Genomic DNA, 23,278 nt, shown 5'->3' with positions numbered 1-23,278 from the left:
CTCCGGGGACACGAGGGGGCTGGGAACTAGGCCGGGGCGGGGTAGAGCCGGCTTCCCTTCCCATGCTCATGGGGCAGACTGCAACCCAGCTTCCGGTGGGGCCACGGCCTGCTGACATCACCGGGAGGCCGGCAGCACACAGGGTCATGTGAAGTTCAACTCCGGGGCTCTTGCAGGTCATTGGTTTTTACTCATCCCCTGTCCATGAAGTGTGTTTCTCCTCCTCTCGCTTTCCTTTCTCTGTGTGCGTGTGTGTTTTAATTATTCGATGGCTCTTGGCTTGCTTCCCTAAACCCCAAATTAACAGTTCTCCTGGCTACTGAGAAACTAGGCATTCTACCCACTGGAAAGCAGTCCAAGAGGCCAAGGAGAATTCCAGCTCCGTGCGTGACCCTTGGGGACGCAGTCCATATCCCACCGCCGAGGAGGAGGTTCAGAGAGCATGAAGAGCAGAAAACTCTCCGCAGCCACGTGGCCACTCCTGCCTTCCGCCCCTTCCGCAGATGACAATCTCGAGGCCCAGAGCAGCACAGCGACTTACACAAGGTCACCCAGCCCGTGTCAGAGCAAAATGACTCAATCTTTCAAGACTGCCCCTGCAAAGCCTGTGTCAGTCCAGGCCAGCACTCCCCCACAAAATGTATTCCCCCACACAAAGATTTTTACAGTGGAAATGGTGTCTTACAAATTAACAAGCCATAGGCATGTACTCATCACCAAGCACTAGAAATTCCAAAGTTCCTATTCATCCCGTGCGTTCATTTGCAAAGAATGTATTAAGTGACCACGCTATCAGGCACCGTGCTACGCTCAGAGGACATGAAGGTAAATAAGGTCTGGTCCTTCTGCTTTCAAGGAGAACCAGTGGTGAGACGCAGACCAGCCCGTGGAAAATAAACCCATCTCAAACGAGGCTTGATTCACGTAACATGCATTAAGGAATAGCACTTTGTCTTTACAATTTCATCCTTAACTCCAGGTCAGTGAAATCTCTAGATTTCCACTCCTTTAATTTCTTCCCAAGTGAAAATGAAACACAACTGTCTATTTTCAGTATATTAAGTCATAAACCACAGGGCCTACACTGGACCCAAAGCTCAGTTTAGAACCACTACGGTCCAGAGAAGAGAATTCACACAAGGCTGAGACCACCCCCCTGCCCCCGCCACTGCTGTGGGGTTCAGAGGTGCGCCATGCATTATGGGACCTGGGAGCTGGCACCCCGCCAGCCTCTGACCCACACACCGGCCCCCAGAGCTCCTGTTCTCGAGAGGTTCACTGTGTAGGATGGAGAAGAAAGACCCAGAAATATAGGACTTCTTGACATATCATGGTGCCTGCTAAGAACTAAGTTTGCTCCAGTGACGGTGGGGCATTCTGGGCTCAGCACGAGGCAAAGCACGGTGTAAGAAATGGCTTGTGGCAGGACAGGGGCACAGGATAGACAGGACAGGATAGTCAGAGTGGAAATTCTTGGCCACGTGGGGCAAAGAGGGAACATTCTGGACTCCAGCAATTTTCAAAGACCCCTCCTACAATGCCGTACTTGAAATCACTGACTCCGCAGACCGTGCGAGTGTTCACGGGGATCCTGATCATTCGCATCCAATATGGAGCCTACCAGCATCTTCAGCGGCCAGGTGGGACAGCTCCTTACTAGAGCCACCGAGGGCAAGCCTGGGGGAGAGGTGGGAGACGAGGCAGAGATCCCAGGGGACGTGCCACGTCATCCCCAAGGCTCCCGGAGCTGGGGATGGATTCTAGGCAGGGAGGTGCCAGGGCAAGAAAGAGGACCTCAGGCACATGGGGAGAGCAGATCCAAAGGCGTGGGAGGGGAGGCTCAGTCATCCAGGTGAGGAGGGATTCTCCATACCAGATGTCAGTGTCACGGAAGCCTCATGCCCCAGATAATCCTCCCTCCCCAAAACTAAACTAAGCCAAGCTCACCCACTCATTTTCAATGACTGCCATCCTCTTTGCACCCAAAGCTCATCCTTCCTGCCTCCATTCTCAGGCCACATCCACAAGGGGTGGTGGGAGGTTGGGGGCAGTGGGGAACAGACACGGCATGGGACCTACGACTGTGGGGCAGGGGTGGGAGCAGAGGTTCTAAGGAGTTCCCATCAGCACCATAACCACAGCCAGCTGGGCAATGACTGGACTGTGCACACCGATGTGACCTTGACAAGGGTGGGAGGGGCCTGGGAAACCTGCTCTCCTCGGAGGCATGATTTTCAGCCCTTTGGGGCTTTGTGGGCCTCCACCTGCCAAGGACCACAAACTGCCCCAGCTGAGGAGAAGAACGCGGTGACAAGACCCCCTCCTCTCTCCTGGCATCTTGGAAAGCAAAGAGCTGGTAAGTCTCACGCGGGACAGACGGACAGGTGGCTGGAGCGGAGTGACCACTGTGGGAGGTGGGGAGAGAGCTGGACTCAGGGGCTCGGAAGAGCCACGGCCCTCTGCCTGCATAGAGCTCCCTCTCCCAGTCTCCTGGCATGTTCATGGCCACGGTGCCTGAAGTTCCCACCATTTGTCATTCCTCTGGCATCCAAAGCCGACTGACTACACCAAACGCTTCGTTCACGCATGACTCAGTAAAATCTATTTCTTTTAAAACCATGTAGTAAACATGAACTGAGGGCCTGCCCATGCCAGGTCCTGGGATGGGCCTCAGGTAGGGGAGGAAGATGACTAAGGCCTGAGGAGACCTAAGAGACCTAAGGCCAGAGGAGTAGACAACGGAAGCCAACTGTGCAGACTGAGCCTTTCGAACCTGCCTAGGGAGACTGCCTCTACTTGGGCTCTCTGGACGTTCCTGAAGAATCTTAAACCACTGGGGAATGATATGTTTTAATGCCATCATTTTGCATCCCCTGGGGTTTAAACACTGGTCATTAGCACCTTTAACACCTAAGTGTGAATTAGGTAATCATACGAAGTATCACCCTGCAGAAGACAGAGACAGGGGGACGGATAGGTTTTGATGCCAAAGGAGTGATGCCAGGAGACACCGGTGCTCTGGGGCCACCCGGTAGGAGCTGGAGAGTAGGGGACAGGCCCCAAGACAACCAAGGTGCCAGGGCCACGGCAGCTCAAACTAGCGGACCGTCCTCTACATACAATCCTGCAAATATTTACCCAGCTCCTCAGTCCTGGACCCCGGGGCATGGTAGAGAACAAAGGAGATGGTCCCTGCCCTTGAGAGGCAGACAGACAGTAAACAAATAACCACACAGACTTAGAACTACAAGCTGGGGTAAGGGCTATGAAGGAAAAGAACAGGAAGTGTATCAGGGGATATTTAATTTAAACAGAGGGGGAAACAGCGAGGGTTCTCTTAGGAGGGGAGAGTTAAGCTAAGACCTGACTCACATTAGCCACAAACTGTGGGGAAGAGCATTAGCTGCAAACTATGGGGAAGAAGGAACAGCACATGCAAAGGTCCTGAGGAAGGAAATGTAAAGGCCTGAGTGAGGAGGGAGGAGAGCCAAGCTGGGCGGGGGTGGGAGGGGGGAGGCCTGACAGGCAGTTGAAGCCAGATCACAGCCTCATCAAGGATTCAGACCCTTACCCTCAAGGCAGCAGGGAGCCCTGATTTTAGCGCATGTGCCAGATGATAGGACACACCTTCTACAGAGATTTCTCTGGCTGCTAGCAGAGAGCAGGATGCAGGTAGAGAGACCCATTAGGCAGAATGCCAGGCCAGAGATACCCTGATTTGGAGGAGGCAGCCCCAGTCAAGATGGGGGAGCAGATGGGTGGAGATACTCTGGAGGCAGAACCAACAGGGCTTGGTGATGGAGGGGATGGCGAGCAGGAAGGGAAGGATGATGAAAGGGATGACTTCCCCAGGTGTGGCTCAGGTAACACGGTGGATGGCGGTCCTTTCACAGAAAGAGGGGAGACTGGAGGAGGCTGGGCAGACGGCAGGGAGGAGGAAGGCCGATTGCCACTTAAATGTGGGACGTGCTCGAGCAAGGCCTGGAGAGGCGGCCCAGGCAGAGCGGGCCAACAGCGGCATTCATGGGCCCTCTATGCAGAGATGGGTCACTGGGGGTTGTAAATCCTGTGGGATCTCCAGCCAGGTCATCCCAGGAAGGGAATTTCTTGGCACCTGAGCCCAGAGGAGACACATCTTGTTTTCCCTCCTGTGTGCTGTCAGAGAGAAAGGCTTTCCCTTTTCTGGAAGTGTCAAAAAGTCAGCACAGGAACCTCCTTCAGCTGCTAGGGTGACTAATATTTATCACTAGTATACACAGTAGCCATTCTTCAAGGCCATGAAATTCAGCCACAGGGGCCCTGCCCAGGCTCAGCCATGCCTCGGCATTCCACAAGGCTGAATAACACCCCTCACTTCCCAAAAGGGCTCTGCTTACCTTACACCCCAGAGGCTTCTTGGTACCCTGGCCTCGCGGCCTCCGGGTCAAGGTCCGGGTCATCCACTGGGGCGTGGGGGTACACCAGCCGGCCCCTCCAGCCCAAGTTCCCACTGCTGGACAGAGGAGATGCTTGCCTCCCTGGAGACAGCAGGGAAAGCACAGGGAGTGCAGGAACCTCCAAAGCCCCTCGGCCAGCCCTTTTGTTTTCAGAGGAGCAGACAGGAGCAAAGAAACCAAGCTGATTTGGCCAAGGTCAAGCAGCAGGGTCGAGACAGGAACTCCAGGCCAGAGCTCACGCGCGCTCTCTCTCTAGGGTCCTGGCCATAGGAGCAAAGGCAGCTGGGCTGGATCAGCTGAGACGCTATGTGGGCAGCTTGCCAGCAAAACCCCTGGGGGAGAGCAGCAAGCAGATCGGGATAAATGGCCACTGGGACATCCTGCGAGATGAAAGTCTCAAAGAAGATCGCTCGTGGGACGCCCCACCGTCTGTCCTCCCCCAGCAGCTCTCAAAGGAGAAGCAGACAGCAGTGCTAAACAGGAAGAAGAATCAAGGCTTGGGAGACAGACCAGAGTCTCCTGGGAACACACGGAGGTGTGGGGGGGGGGGCAGGGGGAGGGCGGGCTCCTTCGAGGAGGCTGCTTTCCGCAAGATCCCAGCTCTGAACAGAAATGGTTTCATTCAGACAACACAGTGGATGAATTTATCTACAGCCAAGGTCTCTGCGAAGGGAGGCCCACAGAGGAAGTCCTTTCTCGTGTGACAATGAGCATCAAGGAAACAAGATAACGAGCTAGCAAGGAATACAGCGATCCCGTGTCAGCTCTGTCATTTGCGCCAAGCCTCCAGCCAAGGTTACCTGCCTGCAGCACCTGCCAGCACAGAGGGGGCTAATAGGAAATCCCCTGGAGAAAGGGCCCTGCCCACGGTCAGTGTGCATTTGTGTCCCTGACTGTGTGCAGAACAATGTCAAGTCCCCATAAAGGGGGTCTCTGCTCCTTCCCCATCCCAGATACCCTGGAATTCAGGAATACAGGAGGGTGACCACAAAACGCAGAAGGACGGGATGGAGAAGACAGCTTCCAGGGGGCAGTCCTTTCTTCCCAGAAGATCTGCCTTCCAGAATCAGACACACTGATTGGTATTTAACCCACAACGTCACGTATACCTGGCCCGTCTCCGGAGAACTAGCAGCCATGCGCCCACTGAGCACACTGCACATCCAGGTCCTATGCCACGCGGGGGTTACAAAAGTTGAAGAATACCCAGGCCCTGCCTAGCCCAAGCTGCGAGCTGGCAAAATGGCGGGGGGGGGGGAGCACAGTGGTGAAAAATCCTGAAGTCCGATCTTATCTACTTTCCTGCCTTTGAACACCCCCACCACCAAATCAGCAGAGGTTGGTTTGGGATCTGTTACACATGCTGTGCAGCTCCAGGCCCCTTCCCTTCTTCCAGATTTCCTGCCTCCACTTCTGGGCCGTCATTCCAACCACCCTTCAATGTCAACACCTCTGCAAAGGGGTGACAAAAATTCTGCCACCTTACATGGTGCAAACAGCCTCTCCCATCAGTCCAAGCGAGTGTTCGTGGGGATCTAGCAATCAGCGGGGCCCAGGAGAAGAAAGAGGTCCAGCGTGATCCCTCGAGGGGACATCAAAGCTGCAAGGGCCGACCCAGAAACAGTAAGGTTGGAGGGAAGCCCTCCTGATTGTTTTGGCTGAGTTCCAGCCACACGGGAGAGGGAAGCACCCCGCCACCCCGTCTGTCACACAGCTCCAAGACCACCAGTGTCAGAGCTGGAAAGGATAGCCAAGCCAAGGAAACTGAGGCCCAAGGATGGTGAGAGGATCTCAAGGGTCTCGGACTCCAGGTCAGCAGCATACACCGGCTCTCCACCTGTCCTCCAAGCCCCTCAACGGACCCAGCATTCATGTCAAGGCCACAGGTTACTGACAACCTACAAGACCATTACTAACTCACGTCTGCACAGCGCTTTGTGGTTTTCCAAGACTCTCTCCTGATCCTTGTGGTGGTAGCCTTTGACCTAGGTCAGGTAGATCTTACTATTCTCACTCTGTAGGATAGAGGTAAGTGCCAAGGAGGCTGTGCACCATGTCTGACACCACACGGAACAGGGAGAGAAGTGTCTAGGCCTTGCGGGATCTTATCTACCACGCTTCTGTAAGCTGGCGGGATGGGGGTGGGGTGATAAAAAACAAGGCTAAGACACAGTTCCTTCCCAGGGACGTTGGCCCTCACGCCTGGATAGATGAGTGACACAGACACAGGTTACCCATCACGGACAGGGCCACGTCCAAAAATATTTACGGAGCGTGGACTCTGTGCCAGACCCAGGAAGTGATTCAGGAGACCGTTCAGAGAAAGGGGAGGTGGTCACAGTGAGCTGGGATAGATAGTCAAAGAAGATGTAACAGGGGAGGCAGGGCTCGCTCCCGGCTTTAAAGACAGAAAGGTACAGAGAAGTCTGGGAATGCATCCCAGGAAACATACGGGTGAGCCAAAGCAAGGCAGTGGGTGGGGATACAGCAGGCTGGGGAGGAGCTGTGAGGAGACTCATCTGGAAAGAACAGAGGCCCACAGAGAAGGCAAATCCATAGAGTGGTCGGCTCTGGAGGACCTGAGATACCAGGCCTAGGGGACCGCAGAACTTGCCTATGGAGGGCTGATGATGAGTTCTTCCCAGCCCGTCCAAGACCGCCGCCTGCTACAGTCCCACCAGGACCATGGAGTCCAGAATTCCAGCTATTTCACAGAACAGAACCTCTAGAACCTTGATGCCATCACACACAGCCCACACCTGTGTACCACACACACACAAGCCAGCCGGGCCTGGCCGGAGACAAGCACCTCAGGCAAAGACAACATTCCTGTAGATCAGGAAAGAGCTGAACATTCACAAATCCATTTGTGCTCCAGACCATGTGGGTGTAAGGCATACTTTCAAAAGGGCCACATTTCACACATTTTAAGCGGTTTTCACACGTTTCTGTGCAAGCGCATGACTGCTCTGTGTGTGAGCATAACACATTTCTAAGGGGGAAAAAACAGTGGGTAAATCTGACTCATCGTACTCCCCTGGCTTTCTCCTCTCTCAGAACACATACACATTCTGCCCCCGACACACACACACACACACACACAGACACACACACAGCATTTCCCCAGCGCTCCAGTCTGAACAGCACAGTGGGCCTGGGAGCCCCAAAGGCTTCATCAGGTCAATTGTGCGCCCTCTCAGCGTGTGGCCTTCCAGGTGACCCGTGAAAAACACAATTACGCTGTGAACTTGGGGAGGCAGGGACTGGGTTTTCCCCACAAGGCTTTCGAGCAGGGGCCTCCCGGTCGAGCGGCCCACAACGGAGGCTCCCCTGAAAAGGGCCACAAATGCCACCCTCTCCCCACCCACAGTTGTAGACCAGTGTGCCCATCAGTTCAGTTCTTTCTTTCAGCCCCTCCCACCCCTCGGTCTCTTTCAGTCACCCCAGGAAGAGCCTCGGCAGCTCACAACAGCCCGGGAACGTCCAGGCGCTCGCTCACTTGGGCACTCCCCCAGACTCCGCGACGTGGGAGGGGCCGGGAGAGTCCTCAGGCTACTTCGCGAAGGTCACGTCGCTAAGAGGGACACCGGGTCTGGGTCTGGTCATTGCTTGTCCCTGGATCCTACCGAGAGAAAAACTAGACTTCCAAGACTCTGAAATGTTATTCACCACGTCCTCAGGATTAGATCCACGCTTAATTCAACTACTGTTCAGTCTTGTAAATGGCAACGCTATTGTCACCATCATCACCATCACTATGTGGCCAGGACAGTATGCCAGAGCTTGACTTAAGAGAGAAGGCAGACCTAGCCACTACACAACCAGAAAGGGGAGGGGACCCCTTGCTACATTTGAAACCTTCTCTGACATCCAAGCATTTAAACAGCTCATTGACTTCCATACGTAAATATTACTATAAGCTACAGTTTCATTTACCCTGTGCTGGGGCCAAGAGGGGTTGAAAGCAGAGCAAGCACAAATTAGGTACTGGAAAGTTTCTTATTTCCTGTAGCGTCAGATGTTCACAGTCAAAAAGAGAAGAAGCAGCAGCGTCACATGCTAAGTCCCCCGTCGAACACTGCATGTATGTGTTTACACGTAATTGGTTCTTTTTGCTAAATGTTGCATGAGTAGCACAACTGGAATTGTTCTAGACACACGCTTGGGGACACAGCCCAGACCTTTGGCTATTTCCACTGAGCAGCCCCAGGGCCTCCTCACAGCTGTGCTAACACAGGTGCCGCCCCACCAGTTCGCGACGGGTTCCCCAGGTACTCAAGGAAAGCACAAAACACCAGGTGAACAGAGCTGAAACTCTGCAGCCCAGAATGTACCCAGGGATGCCAGGGAGTACCCACTTTCCCACTGTAATTTTCCTAATGGAAAGCGAGAAGCTAGAATCCAAATCCTGACTCTGGTACCTTGCTCTGTGCACCCTTGCGCAAGGGACTAGTCCTTTCTGGGTCTCAGGTTCCTCATAAAGGTGGAACCTGAATCAGAAAGCCCCAAGCTTATTTCAGCTTCAGTGTCCACAAAAATGACCCCTTCCCTTTCTTTTGCATTCCCTGCAAGCCTAGGAGAACCGAAGTTTTTAGAGGGACGCCATGAGAAGAATACACTTTTAAAAACTACATATTGTGCGTAAATCACATAGCACAAGTAAGTTGTCTTAAGGTGCACAATTCTGTGGCATTCAGTTCAGGCACAATGTTTGCAACCATTACATCTATTCAGTCCCGGAACACTTTCATCACCCCAAAAGGAGACCCTGTACCCATGAAACAGGCACTCCTCATTTCCCCGTGCTGGACCCCTGACAGCCATTAATCTGCTTTCTAGCTCTGTGGCTTTGCTTATCCTGGGTATTTCACATCAATGGCATCCTAAGATATGTGGTCTTATGGGCCTGGCTTCTCTCCCTCAGCATCATGTTTCCAAGGTTCATCATCTGGGCCGTGCCACAGACTTCATTTCTTGGCTGAAAAATATTTCATTGTATAGAGGAACATGCCTTTAATGGCTAAGTCATTTGCAAACTTCAGTGCTACGAATGAGTCGTAGTAATTAAGTAAGATCACCTACATAAGGTTGTGGGATCACAGTGAGTGCCCAATGGGCCGGACTTTCATATTTATCGTCACTGTCATCCCTAACAATTCCTCCTCGTGCGTCTGGCTGGCGGTGGGACGCCACATCTCACTTGGGAATCCGTGGCCTGGATGCCCCCTGAGGCCACCTCCAGGTCCCAACATCTCGGGGTATGTGGATCAGAACATTCTGCACACATCAGCTGTTCCCCCAGTGCTCCCACCTGTGGGAACCCCTTCTGAGACCGGAGGAGGAGGCAGCGACCATCGTCAGCTAACAGAACAGTGGGACTCCTCTTTTAAGTAATCTTGCAATGCGAACTCGACCAAAATAGAGCAGTGCTGGGGAGAGAGTGTAATTCTTCATTTTTCAAAATGACCCACAACAGGATTCCTTAAAATGGTTTTCCTGTCACGCTTAAGACATAATTCAATTTACACCATCAATGTTTCCGCAATATACCTTCTCCATAAAACAGTACGTGGCCGCTAGGAGTTTGGGGTCCCACCCTGGAGGGCAGGGGTGGTCGACAGACAGCGGGAACTATTGCTTGCTCCCCCCCTCCCCACACACATAATTAGCATGTTCCATCAGGAGACAGAGTCCTAAGTCCTTATTTCACCTTCCAGCCCCGAGACCTGGAACGAGAACAGCCACCTTGGGGTGTTGGTTTACTCCTGGGGAACACACCAAGGCACACCCACGTTCCCTGAGGCCAGTGGGAGAATCCAAAATGCCCCAGCGATGTGAATGATCATGATTCACAGAACTCATTCCAGGACTCCATCTGTATTTGCGAAGCATGTCAAAACACCGACCCATCTTCGTGGGTAGCTTGAACTCCTTCTACACGGGTCCCGTCACAAACCGAGACGATCTCCCCTCTCAGGGAGGCCCTCCGCCATCTCCATCCGGGTCTCCCAGCTCAGCAGCCTGGGCCCTCAGGGCGCCACTAGGATGTGGGGGCCCCGGATGCCCACTTCCACCTGCCTTCCGGGGACCGTGGAGACCTCCGCAACCAAAGAAATCCTCCCCAAGTGCTCTGTGGCCAGTTCTCTCCCAACTCCCAAAGCTTGTTTTCTTTAATTAGCTCACTGTGGCAGGAGAAAAACGCGGCCCCACCCTCGAAATGAGCAGATCTGGGCCTCAAATGTACTCTGTGGTTTGCCTCGGTGCTGCCAAGCTCTTAGCCAGGGAGTAACAAGCTACCAGGGCTCGGGAGGCAGGGGGTGGCGAGAAACCCCCGCCATGGTAAGACAGGCCTTTCTCTTCCCAACATCTGACATTTGCCAACCACAAGGCTGGGCTGCACCCCTTCCTGAGTCCCTGAAGCCTGCCATTGTGGTTCCAGAGAGGGGACAATTCCAGAATGCTGTGGGTTTTCTCGCTCTCTCTCCCTCCCCATCCCTTCTTCCTTGTTTTATAACCTGCCTCATGGGGCAGCTCATGCTGCATCCAAGTCTGTTCCACTCAGCTCACGGAGGAAGAACTGAAGGCCAGGCAAGGCAACTGCTCTTCATCTCTCATGACAATAGTGAGCAAGATTTCAATAAACATGGAAGATACACTGGAGAGCTCTTCCTAACACAGCACCTCAAACTGAACCTTAGGGAAGACTTCTTCATGTGTCCCCTCCATGGGGCCTCATGCTGTAGGGCAGGCAGACCCATTGCGGCTCCATTTTACAGATGAAGCAAGTGAGGCTGGGTGGGGAAGGGACTGCCGCTGATTACATGACAGAGGGTGAGAAGACAAAGAACCCAGACTTCCAAAGTTCAAACACTGTCATTTCCCCTCATTCCAGTAACTTCCAGTTCCCCTCATTCCAGGAACACACAGTCTGAAGAGCTGCTTAGAAGTCTGAGGCAAAGGTTCCATAGGCATTTGTACTCATAGACTCTCTGAGGTTAGACCCAGAATGCTGGAGTCCCCAGATGCTATTACTTTGGTCCTAGCACCTCTAGGGATTTTTTCTTCCTCCCTCAATGTCCTGACCATTTTAACCATTTATTCAACATTATGTACCAGACACAATGTTAACTTCCTTCCCTGTACTCAATACCCTAAGAGTAGTTACCACCAACCCCATTTTACAAATGGGGAAACCAAGGCTCCAACAATCCGCCTAAGACGCAAGAACTACTTAAGAAGTGAAAACAAGAGTTGACCCAAGAATGGGCCTCCAAGAGGCTCACATTCTTGGTGTGAGGGACATTACAGCACAGAAACTGAGGATCTCCTGACGAGGAAACAGATCCAGGAAGACATTCCTTGCCCAGGGAGACCAAGCCAGCGCTGGATTCAATCAGGGGCCTCTCTCAGCTCATTGTTGGCTCGAGCCTCGAAACAGCTCAAAAATTCACAAGAGTGAATGCACAGTGGGCCCCCAAACACCTATAAGACTGTGTGTGGAGCCTCTGGCATTCCCGAATTCTATCAATAGACCCGCCAACCCCTGGAACAGCCTAGAAACCTCAGAGAGAGCAAGTGTCAAGGCTCGCTTGTCTGTATGTTGTTTCTTGGCCCTGCGACCCGAAAGACAGTATGAGGAGGCCTGGGGAGCTAGCAAAAGGCCTGTGTGTACAAGACTAGCTTGAGACCTCCAGCCCTGGGATGCCAGCCAGCAAGGGCTCCATAATTGGTGGGCCCCCAGGCAAAATGACAATGTGGAGCCCTCCGGGCAGAAAGCAGGAAGAAACTAACATTAACAGTATTAAAGCAGAGAACTTTTTCCTTTCCTTCCACAGTCTCTGTCCCGACTTGTTATGGTGGTTTTTTATTTGCTACTTAATAGCATTCTAAGAAAAGTGAAAGTTTTAAATTATTAGCATGTATTTTATCACTCTTGTTTAGGTTACGCAATGCAGTTTTAAATACAAACATAAGAGCATTTCACGCATATATGAAATCCCTGAAATTACACAATTTGTACTTCGCGGCTTGGACAAACATACACACTGCGATTTCACCAGAATAATAGCAATACGGCCCAAAACTCACTCAGCTGTTCTTACTCCACTTTTTGGTTTGTGTGCATCCTACCAAGCCTCTAGCCTCTGCATCCTGAGGAAGGAAGGGTTTTGAAAGGAAAAGGCACTATCGGCTAACTTGGCTTTCCTTCTCCTACGTCATCATTTTCGGCATGAGCGGTTGGCTGATGGCGGCGTAACACAAGTCAGAAGGCGGAGACGAGGATTTCTTGGTCATTTATGTTTCTTCGAATGGCATGGCCTTCTTTCTCAACTTCTGGTTCAAATGGAAAGTGGCAGGACTTTCTGTCCTGTTAGGGCAGAAAGGAACACTGCGCCTGCCTATCTCTTCTACTTAGGCATGCTCTCCACTGACTCCCGGGACATTGCTTATAAAACCCTCGCTCAAAGAAAATCAGGAATTTCAAGATGCTGACAGCAAACGCTGGCCCAAGCACGGGGCCCTCCTGAGTGTGGGGCTGTGTGTGATGGTGCATGCCCAGTGCCCGTGAAGCTGGCCTTGATACCAGCAGCTCCCGTGTCAAGGACAGGCTCAAGACGCGCTCCCACACCTGTCCTTTCCTTTGCTGGCTGGTCCAAAGCCAAATTAGCTCAAGTCCCCATACCCAGAGGCCCTGCGTCCCAGAAATGTTGGTTCAGGAATTCAATACTGAAACATAAAAGTGGTCTGGATTAAAATGCTTACCCACCTCAGCACCTGACGGGCTGGGAGACTTCACAGGCATTTTTTTCACCCTACTGGGGCTGCCATACTGTGGGACTGTTCCTTTGCCCACACAGTATAGTTGGCTGGGTGAGCAATCTGCCACCTTTTTAGGTGGTCAACACCAAGGAAAGGGAAGAAGGGACCATTTACCAGCTCTTAGCAAGGTGAAAACACGGGGCTGAGCTTTGTACGTGCATTTTAACTCAATCTTATAACAACCCTAAGAGACAGGCATCATTATCCCTCATTTTATTGCTAGAGAAATGGAGGCTCAAAGAAGTAATGTGACTTGCCCAAGACCTGCCCATCCGGTCAGCTCAAGCTGACTTTTCTGGACTTATCACCACCCCGCTGAGGTTCCTTGTGATAGTGTGATTTATAATAAGAAATATACATTTGGTCTTGGTTCACTGTTCCTGGCACATAACTCCTAAAATCCTTGCCATTTCTTAGAGGAGAGCCTTAAGGGCATCTTTTGTTTTAATTCCTGAAATAGCTCCAGAGCAATGAAGGTGAAGAGTCTCTTTTGTTATTCATAACAAGCCCTTTCCAACACAGCTGGGTTTCTGTAAGTGAGGGGACTTCTGGAAAGTCCCTAAGGATGGACAGCTGGCTACTAGGGAAACCAACCGTGTGATTAGAAGGCTGGAACCTTCGGTCACAGTTCCCCACCTCTGCTCCCACCTCTGGGAACAGGAGAGGGGCTGAAGATTGAGTTCAATCACTGATGGCCAACGACTTAATTATGTTCATGCAATGAGGTCACCACAAAACCCCCAAAGGATGGGGTCCGGGGAACTTCCAGGTTGGGGAGCCAAGGGAGATGCCAGGAGAGCTGGGCTTCCAGAGAATATGAAGGGTCAGAGCCCCTTCTTCCCTATCTTATCCTGTGCGTCTCTTCCATCTGGCTGTTCCTGACTCGTATTCTACAAGCCGGTAAAATGTTTTCCTGAGTTCTGTGAGCCACTCTAGCAGATTAACTGAGCCCTGGGAGAGGGTGGGGCACCCCTGATCCATAGCCCAGGGGTCAGAGCAGATGTCAACCTGGACTTGGGAGTGGGCATCTGCAGTGGGATGGGAGTGGGGTGGTCTTGTGGGACTGAGCCCTTGCCCCATGGCATCTGACGCTGTCTCCAGGTAGAGCGTGTCAGAATTCAGTTACACTGGAGGGAGGACATTCTGCTAGTATCCAAAGCATCTGAGAATCACTCTGTGTGGGGGAAATCGTGTGTGCATAAACACACGTGCGTGATACACACACACACAGCAGCCAGAAGCATCACAAGGAAAATATGCCGTAGGAGACTAGAGGAGACACACAGCAGAGTTTTCCAAACACCCCCTCCCCCAAATGCAGCCCTGCCAGCTGCCGAGAGGCTTGGGGAGTTGGCTTAGAACAAGTGCATTTAAATCCAGCAGAGGAAAGCAAAAAAGAAGACAAAAAACTTGCTGGCATATAAATAAAGAATTAAGGCAAAAGCTTCTTTTGAGACACCTGTTAAGTGATGTGGCCACATTCTTCCCTAGCTTGGTGTAGCCCAGTGCGCGTCCCTAAGCGCCTGTAAAGCCGATCTCGGGTAATTATGATCCTTGACTCGTCCCAGGCTGCACTGGCAATAACGTATACTTACTGAGTTAACAGCTCAGGTCCTGCCTCCACCACAGTCATTGAGTCATTAAGACCTGCCCGGGCAGGCCCGGAGTTCCATGTTACCACGCCCCACCCGGCCCTGCCACAGCCTTCTCCTCAGGGTGGCAATTTTGAGCCGAGCTTGAACAAGAAGATTGTTTTGTGCTGAGTCGACCTTAGAAGGCAGCGGGGGAAGCGCCCTCTGCCCTGCCCGGGTGGGATGATGGCACCTGCTCGCCCCCAGATGTAGGCCGAGTGGAAGGGACTGGCGCTCTCCTCCCCGGGGGCTTCACTCCCCAATTTGAGGTCACTTCTAGGTGCGGCCCACACAGTAGGATCGTGGTTGTTGGCTGGAGGGTGGGGCACATCTTCTGCCCTGCCCGGGGCTCTGGCTGACTTTTCTGGGTCCTTCCCCCAAGGACCCACCATGCCGGCCACTCACTGTCCTGACTCCCCTCCCCACCCCCTCCAGGGCCTTCCGCAGAATGAGCAGGAAACCAGCTGAGAAAGTGCCTGCCAGCCGTGCCTGGCGCAACAAGGCACTCGGGTGTCATGCAAAGAGCCCTGGACCAGAAACCATATGATCTGGGCTCAGACTCCTTGCCTGTTTAACCTCAGGTAAACCATTGGAGGTCTCCGAGCCTCAGTCCCTCAGCCATTAAGCGAGGAAGGCACCCGAGTCTGTGGCGGGATGGCGGCTGGTCCTCCTCCTGTTGGTCCACGAAGCTTCTCTCAGGTCCTGCCAGAGGCAGAAAGATGGGAAGGACTGGCTGCCTTTGCTTCTCCGGACCAGCTCCCATCGGCTTGTCTAGTGCACCCACACACAGGACTTGGGGGCTCAGTGGATCACCACCGGTCAGCAGGAACTATCACCCTGTTCCTCTTTCCCGGCTCAGCAGGAGCGACTCCGTGGACAGCTCTGAGGCAGAGTGGGCCTCCATCTGTCCCCTCGGGGGTTCGCTCACATCCTTCCTCTTCAGCTGGCTGAGCCTGGTTACTTCTCATAAGACTCCCTACTTGGTCGGGTTGTGGGAGGAGTTTGAGAGAAAGACACACGGAAGACCCAGGCCCAGTGCTTCCCTACAGATCGTGACAGGACAAGGGGGGTCCCGGATGCCTGCCCTCACTGACAAACTCAGAGTTAGTACTTCCTACATCGGGACTAGAACACGAGACCTACAGCGGTGGCAAGGCCGGGCCCAGCAGAGATGTGGACCCTGAAGGCTTTCCGCTCACGGGGCCCACTAAGATTCAAGGCAGAGGTCACATCCATCGGCCCACCTGATCTTCACCAGGGCTATCCAGGGAGACAAGGCAGTGGTTTTACAGGTAAAGAAAGTAGAGCTCAGAGAGATTAAGTGGGCTGCCCAGGAACACACAGCCAGCACAGGCAGCCAGGGTCCCTTCCACTCTACCAAGTGGGTAGGCAAGAGGGACAAGAAGGGGTAAGCATAGGGGCAGGTTAGAACCCTAATAAACACAGGGTGGGGCAGGGAAGCTTGACTCCTAACATGCGAGGCTCGGTCCAAGATTCCTACAGTCCTGAAGCTCGCTCATCAGCTTCCTAAGCGCTCAGCATTGACTTTCAGACCACACACTTCAAGGGCTGGTACCAAGGCCAATTTTCTGCTCTTGCCACACTTCCTCGGCAAAGCTCCAGAAGACCCCCATATAGGGACCACTGTGCCCATGATTTCGTTTAATCCTCACACTACCGCCATGGTTTGATATTTTTAGCCGTTGAACGAAAGAGGAAAGAGGAACCACAAGGTTAAGGGCAAGGGTGAAGCGTGACCCCAGAAACATACCACGCTGGAGTCTTGTGCCTTTGCCCTACACCACACTGCTCTGGATAAAGAGGCCTGACCGCCAGCACCCTCAGCATCCCATCCCCCTCTTCAGTGAGGTGCGGCATCGCCCATAACTGTTTCTCAAACCAGAAGGGGTCTCGGCAGCCCCCCTCCACCCCAGAGGGCTTTTAAAGCACAGATTGTAGGGCTGACCCACAGGGTTTCTGAGTCAGGAGGTCTGGGGTGGGGCCTGAGACTCTGCATTTCTAGCAAGTTCCCTGGTGATGCTGAGGCTCCTGGTGGGGGTCCACACTTCGAGAGCCGTGGAATTATCATTATTTTAAGCACTCCCCCAACAGCTGGGGAATGGACAGGCTAAGCACGGTACTTTCACTTGAGTTAACGCAGAAGTATGGAGACCATGGGAAAACACAGGGAAATGCTTCTGATGGTATTAAATTAGGAAAGAAGCTTGCACCCCAGGCTGGTCTGGACCCCGTCTGCCCTCTGATCCACTCCTCATCCTCTTGTGTTCTGCTCTGTATCCCCCAGAGCTGAAGCCTGACTTTCTAGGTCCCACCTCAGGGGCATCTGGTGGGGTCTGGACAGCAGCAGGCACTCAGGGGACCGGAGGGTGGGAGGAGGGGAAAAGCCAGGACATTTCTCCCTTCTCCCCCTACCTTGGGTGGGCAGGTTGAGAGGCGGCTGCATCCACTCTAGGTAGGCCGCCGGTGACCCCGACCCTGGGCTTTGGGAACACAACCTTCTCCCTTTGTCCCTCCAGCCTAAAGGGGGCAGTGGCTTCCTGCCACAAAGCTCTGGGTCACCTCGCCTTCCCATGTTTGGCTTCTCAGCTCCTTTATCACCCGTGTAACCAAGGCCACAGATTAACTTCCCTCCCTGCTTTCCTGGTTTGACAGACTGACACACTGATGGCGGCCACATAAAAACACACACCCAGATGGGCAACTCTAGAAAATATGGAAAAGTCAGGGTGTAAACATAAGGGTTTTCCCCCCCAACATGTTAGAAGAGTGTTGGCTATCTATTAATAATATGTAAAGCTGGTACCGAGCCTACGACTTATAAGAAAACCAGGCGGGTCTTTATGAGAGAAAGGTAGGGGAGTCGTACATCCATGTCAGCAAATCTAAGGAACCAGTCCCTAGATTCATTTCTACACACAACTGATTTTGGAGAAACCATGGTCACAGCCACAATGATGCCAACAATTCCCCTGAAAGTACTGGTGGTTACCTGGGGGGTGAGTGACTCACTGGTTGAAGAGGTCACATCGTAGCGCCACAGCGCTGGAACCCTGAGATCGCTGGGCAACACCCCAAACCACCTTCAGGCCTTGTTACCATGGAGACAGATCCCACCCCAGGCCAGGCTCAGGCCTGGAACCTCCTGGGAAATCCCTCCAGAGGGGACAGTGTCCCAGAGACTGGGCGACAGGAATCACACACAAGGATGTGGAAAAACTGGGAGGACTCTGCTCGGCCCCCATCCACCAAGCAGCATGGCGGCCATGTGCATGCACTTGCAGAGCTGGGGAGTGGGGGGGGGGGGGTGGTGTCTCATTTTTACACTATTCTGGGGTTTTCCTCTCCCAAGAGGGTGACAGAAGTCTAAAGAAACAGACTCTGTGAAACCAGATGGTAATGATATAAGAAATCCTGGATTCCTGCATTGGAACCAACAGTCTCCCTCACGGAGCTCAAGACAGAACCCTACAGCAGATAATCCAGCGCTCAAGCGGGGAAGGAGGGTCTTAACCTTGGACAAAGCACAGTTTGGTGGTCTGTTGGTAATATTTTAGCCGAGCGGCACTGCACAGAATGGACCGCAGGCTTACCACTAGGATGGGCTACTTCCAACCCCAAGCCAAAGAGGACTGAAAGTGCTAGAGGAATGGGGGTGGGGAATGCAGTAGCAGGAAGCATCAAGGCTCTTTAAGAGAAACCTAAGTCTCCTTTCCAAGACCCCGAGTGGACTGTCACAGCAGCTGAACCTCACTTACCCTCCGGCACACTTAGAAAACGGATTCAACCGACGATGGTTCACGTCAGACAAGCATACGTGTTAGCGCCCTGCCCTGATCTCCCATCCATGCTCCTCTCCCCAAGATGCTGACACCAAAGGGCTCACACATTCTTTCGTGGTGGTAATGGACTTGACCTTGTAAGAAAACTAACTACTCAGGGAAATCTGTGAGGGGGTGAACGAATAGACACAACCCCAGGTTCATGAAAAGCCCAAGCAAACAAACGAAACACCCAGGCCTGGGATCAAGAAACCTGGTCTTAACTAACTTTGGCTTTGCTGCTAATTCACTACAATCTCGGGCTACTCATCACACCATTCAGGGCTGCGGGTTCCTCCTCTGTCAACAACGGGGTTGGACTACAGGGCCTGTCAAGTTGCTTCCGATTAGGAGAGTAACTGTTCTAAGACCCGTACTGTGGCAGGGACTCAAACTTCCAAAGGACATACTGAGGATCCCCAAGTTGGGGTTCAGAGTATTGAAGTCACTGACCAGGAGCCCTAAAGAGCTAGGGTTTCCAACAAACCTGTCAGACTCCAGACTCCTCAATCTTCCTACCACAGCAGGAGAAGCACCATGACCCAAACCGCCATATTCCCAGACATGCCCTTTGAAGTTCACCTCTTGAATCGGAAGGCCCCGCCCTGAGCAGGGTGAACCCCAATTTCAGGCACTCCCATGCAGCCCATCACCACGCCCTCAGGGGGCCCTTCACTTGACCTGGGTGCAGCTCTTCCTCACATGCTGGTCTAGGCTTCCACATGGGGCAGGGTGTGCACAAGCAGGCCCTTTGAGAGAGGCTCACGCTTAGGAACCAGGAGACCAGAAGAGCCAAGCCTACTGCCTCCACTCACCAGTTACACCACCCACGGCTCCACTGGACTCTCGCTTCCCCCTCCAGGGCATTCAGCCAGCGCCACCCACTTACCACTGGGCTGCTTGCTGGCTGGTGTCCTGGGCCAAGTCGCTCAGGGCCTCCAGCCCTCCATTTGCTCATCTAGACTTGCATCTATTTCTAGGGACTGTCACAGAGGTGAAATGAATTCATATACATGAACGTGCTCTGTACATGGCAAAACACTGTACATAGGGTAGGTCATGGTGGCGGTGTCCCCTTCCCTGTGACAGCAGCTGGAAAAGAATCCATTATCCTCACATTTATTTCTGAGGCCACACAGTGTAGTCAAAGAACCACACTGACAAAGGACTAAAGGAAGAGCCTCAGTCCTTGCTTCTGCATTCCCAGGTAAATTATCCCTGGTCACCTATAAAATAGGGGTAAGACCCCCTCTGCCCTGTCCCCACCCAAGGTGGTCTCAAGACAGAACAATGGGCAGTGGGCTCTAGAAGCATGCCAGCCATCCCCTCACCACGAGGTTGGATGTGAAGGAGGTCACAGAGAAAATGTGGCTCATTTTCCTGCTGTTTACCATCCCCAAGAGGCTTCAAGGCAAAAGGAGAATTTGTTGAAAGCAGCAGCCATGATCATAGCCTGGCTTCTTCAGAACCAACAGCCCAAAGCACCATCCTCCCCCACATACACCCCAATTTTTAAAAAAACCCACTTTGTAAAAGAAAGCTGTCAGATGTGCTCACACCCATAGGGGTCTCCTGGGAACCGCGAGTCAGGGGCTGAGGGTCTCTGGGGGAAAGTCCTCCCCCCTTCTAGTTTCCCTGGGCCCTCTCTGTCCAGAGCAAGGGGACCCTGACAAAGGGATGAGGTCAGGCGGGTCACGCCACACACTCCCAGGTGCAGACTCTGCTGGCAGAAGCGGCTTCCCTCCTCACCCCAGAGCGGGTGCTGCCTCTGGTGGCGGGGTGGCAGGGGGCAGCTCTGAAATGGTCTTCCCAGCAGCACCCAACTGGGAGTGGTGTGAAAAGCAGCAAAACACCACTGAGTTTCCTCTGCTGCCATCCCCACCACACAGCCGCGGACAGCTCTGCGGTTTGGTGGGTGGGTGGGTGGAGGGTCTTCTCCCCAGCTTCTCCTGCTCATCTGCCTCCCTTCCCCGTGTTTCCCCAGCTGACAAGCAAAGCGAAGAAAAAAACAACAATGTGACCCCCCACCCCATACCCCCCCCATCCCCCCCGCCCCGGGAGAGGCCACTTCCGCTCAGCAGCAGCTAAACCCAGGGTGTGCCCCACCGAAAATTAGTCCCAGGCTTGGGGCTCTGGAAAGTTCTGACTTCCAGAGCAGAACCGTCCACGTGGGTGAACGGAGAACCGAGGAAACCGACCCCGGCCCAGAATGCCCACAGAGGATTCTCCTGGCCGCCGAGGTGGTCGTGGGGGATAAACTAATAAATGCAGATCCCCGCCCTCCAACCCCCGCAACCCACCGCCAAGGCTCAAGGTTTCTATTTTTGTTGTAGAGGAGCTCGAGTAATCACCTCTGAGCTGCCAGTCAGCTGGTCAGAGGAACTCTAAGAACTCTGACCTAAACCAGGGCTTCCAAAGGGCCCGGCCGGCTCCACCCGTTTCAGGCAGGGCTGGCCTCACCGCCAAACCATTTCAAAGCGCAGAGCCCGTAAACACAAAATTAAAAGGTGAAGCAACGGGGGAGGGAGATGTTTACTGGAAACTTAAATTCTGCTGCCCAGAAAATATAGGTCTTTTTTTAAACACACAGAGACGCGCGCGCATGTGCGCGCACACACGTGTAATGGCTTTGCCACCCACCTTCAGAAATATGTACTTTGCTCTATATATAACTTTCTTATCTGCCCCCGATTACACTCAGCTCGTGACCGTGAAGCCTGGAATAATTACCCACAGAGAAATAACAGCCTTGGCCACAGCCAGGGCCTCACGAAGCCAGTCCCGCCTCGACGGACAGTCACACAGCTTGCGTACGGGACAAACGTGAGTTTTCTGAAGCACGGATAATCGTTCCCATCTATACCTGAACGCAGCCACCGCCGAGAGGGTGCCAGGTGGCTACTGGAACCAGGACCAATCGTATTACATGGTATTTCTCAGCCCAGCAAAGAGAGACGCTCCAACTGAAACTATGCAGAAAATTAAGGTGGGCAGATGGTGGTCATCAAAGCAGGGGTCTGGCAAAGTGCAGCCCTCCCTTGCAGGAAGACTTTTGAAAAAGCTAAAGGAAAATTTACTCTTGGAAGCCAAGAATGTTGACGGGGACAAGAACAGAAAGTCATTCCTGCTAGCAAGGGGGTGCCCACCAGGGCTTTCCCCTAAAACCATCGATGTCATGTTGAAAGTGGGGGGACCTGCACAACAGTGGGTGGGTGGGTGTGTCTCCCTTTTACTGGCTCACACCCACATTCCTTGATGCATCTGTCCCATCCCCCCTCCTTCTGAACCCCCAAGTACTCACCATGTGACCACAGCAGAGAAGGCCTTCACTACTATGCCCCTCCCCCACTTGGGTATTAAGCCCCTAGGGAGACTACAGGCTCTTTGGAGACAGGGACCGCATTTCCCATTTCTCTGGGTGTCTTGCTCAGCGCCATAAATATTTGTTGACTGCTGTACTCCTCGCTCATCTCAAAAAGGGCAACTTAACACCTGGCCCGTGTATCTACCCCAAAGGTTGTCATCTCAGAACCTCCTGGAACATCCCCTCACTTTGTGAAACTCTTTGGAGTTGATCAGAACGGACAAGTTCTCCTTCCTCCACGGCTCATTTCACACCAACCTAAGTAGTCACCTTTGCATTCCGAACCACCACCTGAAAGAGATGCACATTTAGCTGGCTTTTCCCCTCTGGGCCCTTTTCCATTAATGTTGAACCCAAACAGCTGTGCCCCATCAGACATCTTAGGCTGCAGGGATGGCTGCCCTGCTGTGAACCACTAACAACCGGGCAAGGATGGGAGTGTTTAAATGTTACAGTTCATGAAGTGGCCCATACTCTCAACCAAGGGCAGGACCACTGTCACAGGGACAACAGCCTACGTGCCTCCATAGCCCCTGGGATCCACCCGGGGCATTGCTAAGGATCTGACACAAAGGTACACCAACGTTGGCCAAGGCTTCTGACTTCGTTTCTCGAAAAAAGTGTGGGTGTGTGTAATGGCCTGTTTAATCCATTTGGGCTCCACCCCCCACTCAGTGCTCGGAGTTTCCTGAGCAGAAGTAACCAACTACAGATGGTTCCACTCCTTCGGAGATGTCGAGAAACCACTGACCCAGAGATACGACAGAACCGTAGCTCTAAACCTCAGAGTATCGGCCGCTGTGCTCACCAAACCAACACGTTGCTAGAATCTAAAACTTTGCCGTCTGAGTGCATGTGCTCTTTGTTTATTTATTTTTTAAGCAACCGCGATCATGCCCCCCCCATGCCTCCCCCCCTCCTCCCCAGAACAGATGTCGGCAACACCGAACCACAGCTTTACATAAGATCTGAGGCTGGGATTCTCCAACCTGGCTGCACAATCACCAGAAGAACTTTAAAATACGGATTCCTGCAGGCCCCATCTGCAGAAATTCTGAAATCACGGGTCTGGGGTACAGTCTGGGCAGCAGAGTTTTTATAAAGCGTTAGAGACCTTCTACAGGGAGCCTGACAACCAAATGTGAAACGTTCTGAAGCAGGAGTCCCAGTTACCACGGCTCACCTTGA

The 23,278-nt window shown here is 52.9% G+C and overlaps 1 protein-coding gene across 3 annotated transcripts in view; it reads right to left on the bottom strand.

Annotated features, from left to right (window-relative positions):
• Window positions 1–23,278, bottom strand: part of SMAD3 (SMAD family member 3) — a 117,554-nt gene that overhangs the window by 76,092 nt on the left and 18,184 nt on the right. The window contains exon 1 of one of the 3 annotated variants that reach the window (XM_046010204.1): window positions 4,377–4,515. The exons of the other annotated variants lie outside the window; for them this stretch is intronic. The gene's annotated coding sequence lies outside the window, so the exon portion shown is untranslated. Of the gene's footprint in view, window positions 1–4,376; window positions 4,516–23,278 lie in introns of those variants that run through there. 3 annotated transcript variants of the gene reach the window in all.

Source organism: Meles meles, chromosome 6 (assembly GCF_922984935.1).
Source record: "Meles meles chromosome 6, mMelMel3.1 paternal haplotype, whole genome shotgun sequence".
NCBI lineage: Eukaryota > Metazoa > Chordata > Mammalia > Carnivora > Mustelidae > Meles > Meles meles.
Note: the sequence above shows the minus strand (reverse complement) of the source record. Positions and strands in the feature narration are given on the sequence as shown.